Genomic DNA, 6415 nt, shown 5'->3' with positions numbered 1-6415 from the left:
GTGCCAGACTTGTACTTACTAGTTGGTAGGGGGTGGAGCATTGGCAAGGCCAACTCCATCGCATCCAGGTCCGCCTACTCTTAACAGCCGTGCTTGATGCTTTGAGTTCAAGTATTCTGGCTGGAAGATTTGGTGCAGTGATCAGTGAGCGGAACCACTTGAGCCCTGTGTGTGCTGCTGCTGGGCCGTGTGTTGTTGGAAGTGTGCTGTGGCTGACACCACTCGCACCGGGCCTGAAGATGAAGTGTCCTGCAGCGGTGCCTCTGGAACGGAAGGCAAGAGCACTTGGTCAGTTTCTGTAGACAACGAGCAGCCAAGGGCGTGAGTCTGGATCTGGAATTGACAGTGGTGGCTAGCGTTCACGCGGTGGGAATGGACCAGTGGAGGCTGTGGACTGTGACGTCTTCCCACCTCAGCTGAACTTGACCCGGTGTATTAAGTTTAGCTCTAGGAATAATAAAAGGGGAACTGGTGATGAGCGTCTCCCTTTCCCCTGACCCCTTTCCAACAGGGTAAAGGCTAGGCGATCTAAGGTGAGGCATTTTTGATGCAATGTAGGACCCCCCCCTACCCACCCATCACTGTAGAAAAGTTTTTCTGGGTTTGTTTTCTGGCCATACCTCACCACCACTTCCTGCAGTGTTGGGGGGTAATGGTGGTGCCAGGGATGGAGCCCAGGTCCCATCTTGCCAAATAAGATTTCCAGCCCTTTAAGCAATATTACCTTAAGATTCAAGCCCGAATCCCTGCGTCTTAATGCTTATTGCCATCTAACTAGTGGAAATAACAAAAGTACTGGTATTCCCAAAAAAGGTGACTTAGACTGAACTTAACACTGAGACCTGCCTTGAATCAGAATCCCTGGCACTGTCAAGATTGTTACTATTTGCAGGGTGGTGAGTCCTAAATTACTTCTCGTGGAATTGGATTTAGACTTAACTCCTTTCTCTTTAAGTCTTGAGGGACCTGTGCATTGGGTCTTTGGGAAATCCTAGAACCTTGTGCTAAGTGGTACTATCTCCCTTGGCTGCTGCTCGACTGCTGGTCTGTGTGATAAGCTGTCTGGGAACATGAGTTAGGAATGCTCCAGTCTGACCCTAGAGCAGCTGGAGGGGGAGGAAGACTTGCATGGAGGAGTTGACATACAGGACTTTGGGTTCTTTGTAGAGCAACGCTCTGGTGGAAAATTTAGAGTGTGAACTGACTTGCCATGTAAATAAGCTCATTCCGGAAAAGTATTTGGTTCTTGGCACTCACAGTGTACTAGATGTGCCACAGCTGCAGTCTAGAAGCCTACAGAGCAGTTCTTGGTCAATTTTGTGATTTCCTGTGCAGTGACCACGAACCTTGGGTGGGGGTTACCCTGCTGTAGGGCCAGAGGGGCCCTCGGGATTGCATTTCGGAATTAGTTGTGCCAGCATCTTGAACTTGTGCTTTCTCTGTGGCTTATACCAGAATTCTGGAGGCGGAATCTTGGAGCCATTTTAGAGAATCCAGTTCCATTTAGCAAGTGCTACTGTTCCTGTCAGCCAGCAGGTGGCAGCACATCTGCAGGGATGTGAAAACAGCTGCTTGCGATACAGAGGAAACCTTAAGATTAATGGAATGCTTAGTACAGGGTGTAAGGTGCTTGCTTGTCTCACAGGCCCAGGTTCCACCCGCAGCCCTGCATAGCGTGCTCTGGGCAGCTCCAGAGTATTCAGCATGAACAATGGAATCTAGAGGAGACTCCGATTCAGGCCTCGTGTGAAAGTTGTCTTGAGTCTTCTCCAGGAACTCATTACCCACATTTCATTCCCTAACATCCTTGGCATCTTTTCCCTTCAGTAGGTGTGGCAAAGTGCCCTGCTGTTCTTTTTTCCCTTCCTTGTCAAACTGAGAAGGGCTCCCCACCTGTCTCCCACTCTGAGCCGGACTGAACTGCTGCTTGTGGAAATCAAGCCCTGTGTCCCTCAGTTCATTTCCGCATAGCTGAGCCCCTCATATCTGCTTGGAAATCGCTTTAATCTTAAGATCTGGGCAGACTTCGGGGTGGGGGGCAGCTCCAGCACTTGTCTGGGGGGACTGGAAAATGGAGAACTTAACTTGAGGGTAAGATAGATGCCTTAATCTTTTGCAACCTGTGTGGACCACTACCAGAATGTGGCTGGAACGCCCTTCCCCCATCAACAGAAGTGCTGGTCGATGAGGACTATCCACCTTATGTCAGAGGCCTCCAGGGAGATGGTCCCTCAACATGGGAACATGTGAAGAAGCTTGCCTTTGCCCTTTGGTCCACACAGGTCTCAAGTAGTGCCTGACACATACATAGGTGCTTACTGCACTCTCAACCACAGCGAACACTGTGGTGCCAGCAAGAAGTTAACCTCAGGACAAGTTTGACTTAGCAGTGCCAAAATACTAGAAACTTCATTTGAGTGGTTGGGGCTTGGGCAGAGGCTACTCCTGGATATGCTTAGGGTCATATGCAAGGATCAAACCGTGGTCACCAGGTGCAAGGGCAAGTATTTGAAACCCTGTGGTATCTGGCCGGTAACATTGTTAAGGAAGCCCAATGGTAATAATTGATTTATTAAAATGTGCACAACTTGGGCTGGAGTCTAGAGAGTGGGTGGCATGCTTGTCTTCACACTGAATCTGGGTTTTTTTTTTTAAATAGACATCATGAGGTACAGTTGCAGACTTACACAATTTTGTGCTTGGGTTTCAATTATACGATGATCAAATACCCATCCCTCCACCAGTGCCCATTTGAATCTGGGTTTAATTCCCATTGCTCTATATGGCCAGGAGTGACCCCTTATCATTACTGGTTGTGGACCAAAAACCAAAATGTATGTTTTAAAAGATGTGTGCATTTCCATTTGAAAAAATTAAACTTGAAGAAGGTCCAGAGATGGTACAGAACCCTGGGCCATTCTTCCTCAGCACCACGTGAACCCCTCGGTAAGCTGGTGTATCCCCCATTCCCACCAGTTTTTTAAAACAGTTTAAGAAAATGGGTGGGACATTAATTTCAGATGAACCCAAAGATCCTTGAAAGATGGTAAGGATATAGCTAAGATCCATGCTTGGTATCCTTTTGCCTGTGAGGTCACCCCAGATTGCTACGGTTCCTTAGAAAGTTCACACAAAGCATCTTAACTGTTTTACTTTTTTTTTTTTTTTTTTTTTTTTTGCTTTTTGGGTTATACCCGGTGATGCACAGGGGTTACTCCTGGTTCATGCACTCAGGAATTACTCCTGGCCGAGTTTGGGGACCAAATGCGGTGCTGGGACTCGAACCCAGGTTGACTGCAAGGCAAATGCCCTACCCGCTGTACTATTGCTCCACCCCAACTTTTTTTTTTTCCTTTGGAAATGAAGACTTGGAGAAAGCCATGAAGTCCTCCTGATTGGCTGATTTTTATTGTGCAGGTCAAGAAAACCAGGAGCAAAGGCAGGCTGGAGAGTTCAGGAATAGGGCTTTTGCGATCCATGTAGCCCACCTAAATTTGATCTCTGACACCACACACGGTCTATCCACTGCCAGGAGTAACCCCTGAGCACTGGGGATGCAGTCCTCACCACATACCAAAAAAGCCAGGTAAGAAGGCTACCCAGAGACCACAGCAACCCTGACCCTAGAGGTGGTTCTTGTAACAAAGAAGCATCAGCCACAGCCTTGGCCTATGGCCGCCTCAGCAAAGCAATAAAGTAGTCCACTAGTAAATCCGAGGTCTGTTGTATGACTAAATTTTTGTGGGCGCCTGAGGATATCCTGGTATTTCATGGCCCCTAAGTACTACCAGGAGTCATCCCCAAACTGGTGTGGGCCAAAAAATAGATAATAAAGCATCAAGATGTCAAGAAAACTATTGGAATTTGCATGTATAGATTTTAATGTATGGGAAAGGAGCAAGTTGATTTTAAAATGAATTTTGGAGACCAGAGTTGATAGTGCAAGGGGGAGTGTTTACCTTGCATGTGGCCAACCTGGCTTCAATTCCTGTCATCCCATATGGTTCCCCAAGCACCGCCAGGGGTAATTCCTGAGTGCAGAGTCAGGAGTAACACCTGAGCGTTACAGGGTGTGCCCCCAAAATGCCAAAAAAAATATTGGTAAGTTATTTTGCACCTGCTGAGGGGCGGGCTTGGGTGGCTGTGAAACTGGTTCAGTGGTGGAAGGGAAGTCACTCTGGTGATGGGATCAGTGTTGGAACATTGCATGCCCAAAACAACTGTTAGGAACGGCTTTATGAACCATGGTGTTTAAAAAAATTTTTTTAAGAATCTGGGGCTGGAGAGTATGGTGGGTAAAGCCCTCATCTTCCATGACAAGAGTTGGATTTGATTTCTGGCTTCCCATCTGGCTTCCGAGCACCCCCAGGAGAAATTCCTGAGTGCAGAGCCAGGAATTGCCCTTAAGCATTGCCAGCTGTGGCCCAAAAATCAAATAAAATGGAGATTTTCTCTAATCTAAAGAAAGAACCAGGGGTTGGAGAGATAGCACAGCAGGTAGGCGTTTGCCTTGCACGTGGCCAACCCGAGTTCAATTCCCAGCATCCCATATGGTTCCCCAAGCACTGCCAGGAGTAATTCCTGAGTGCATGAGCCATGAGTTACCCCCTGTGCATCTCCAGGTGTGACCCAAAAAGCAAGAAAAAATTAAAACCAAGTAATCCTAGGATTGGACTGAAAATGAGTTAAGGTACTTACCTTGCAAGTGACTGTGTTTAAAAAAGTCAACTTATTTTTAATATTTAAAAATATATTGTAAAAATATAAAAGAGAGTGCCATTTTATTAGGTAGCAACTTGTTTTAAGGTAGTGTTTTGGGCTGGAGAGCTGGTACAGCGGCTGTTGCGGCCAACCCATGTTTGGTCCTTGGCATCCTACATGGTTCTCCAAGTCCCACCAGGAGTGAACCCTGAACACTGCTACGTGTGGTCCGTTCCTCTACCCTGTCCTAAAGTAGACTAGAACTGGGACAGCAGAGAGAAGCTGCAGTGGGTAGAGTGGCCTTACTCGGAGCTGAGCTGGGTTCAGTCTTCTGTATGATTCCCCGAGCTCTACCTGGAGTGAGTCCTGAGCGCAGGGCTAGGAGTAAGCCCTTGAGCATTGCCGTGGCTCCCACACACGTCTTAGAACTGCAAAATAAGGGAGGCATTTTTTGTTCTTTATTACATATTGCAAATTAGCATTTGGCATACGATTCTTGACTAATAAAGGACTTTGATAGCAAGCAGTATTTCTCATGTTTTGTGCTGAAGGGCTGTTCCCTGGCTCTGCTCTGAGGATGCCCCCAAAAGTGTGAAACAGTGTGGCCGGGGAGTGAACCCAGGCTTCCTGCATGCAAACTGCTTAGCGCTCTACCCCACTGGTTAGTGTTTTTGAGCAGTAAGTTGTTTTTCGATTGAAGCATTTATGTTGCCTTTTAAAAGGATGTTATTACTAACTTAATAGACTAAAGCATCCTGTAAACTTGCATGTCCCCAGGGAAGCCAAAAAAGTCCTTTGATTTGCCTTACTGTGATACTTGCTTATGTTTCCAAGTAATTCCTCGATCTGAAAAAATTCTCTGAAGCCATAATGAAAAAAGGGTCAGTCAGCTATAGATGTAGTGGCACACCAATACAGCTACTTGGCACACTGAATATTTCAAACTGAAGGAATGTGAGAAATAGCAAAGGCAGGAAGGACTTGGAAAATGTGCCCTAGTTTAGATCTAGAGGCCTATCATGAGATGCATCTTCCAGTACCCAGAGGAAAAGCACAGCCTCTGAAGAATCCGAACGAATAAGGCCTTGCTCTTTCCTCTGATTCCTATAGTACACACCCTTGACTTGGGGCCTGTCATGTTTTCCTACAACTCTTCAAGCAATATAAAAACACCCTGGTTTAATCACTTTGTGGGCTTTTCATCTGAAAGGCTCCCATGTCATGTCAACAGTACATTAAATAAGTTTGTATGCTTTTCTCTTATTTGTCTTCTGTTATAGGGGCTCCAGCCATGAACTTAGAAGGGTCTCTAGAGGAGGAAGGTATTTTTTCCTCCCCTGTCTTAACCTAAACTGATGCTCAAAGAGAAAAAAGGTTGAGGAAGGAAAGATCAGAGCCCCAATGACAACATCAAGTTGTCTAATATTTAATTGTGCCCAAAAGCGAGAAAAAGAAGAGACAGGAAAAAGAAAATCTCCAAAACCTAATGGCTGAACATTTCCAGATTTGATTTCAAACAAACAAGAAACACTAATCCAAGAAGAAATCTACATGTCAGCTCATCAGAAAGGAATTGTTGAAAAACAAAAGTCTTGAATGAGAAAAAAAAAACACAAATACCCAGCACATGAAAAGCACCATCTATAAGAGTGATGGCTAATTCTGAATCAAGATAAATAAGCCAGTGAATGATGTTGCTACAGGGCTGAAGGAA

The sequence above is a fragment of the Sorex fumeus genome, unplaced genomic scaffold (genome assembly GCF_029834395.1).
Source record: "Sorex fumeus unplaced genomic scaffold, SorFum_2.1 ptg000005l, whole genome shotgun sequence".
NCBI classification, from domain to species: Eukaryota; Metazoa; Chordata; class Mammalia; order Eulipotyphla; family Soricidae; genus Sorex; species Sorex fumeus.
Note: the sequence above shows the minus strand (reverse complement) of the source record.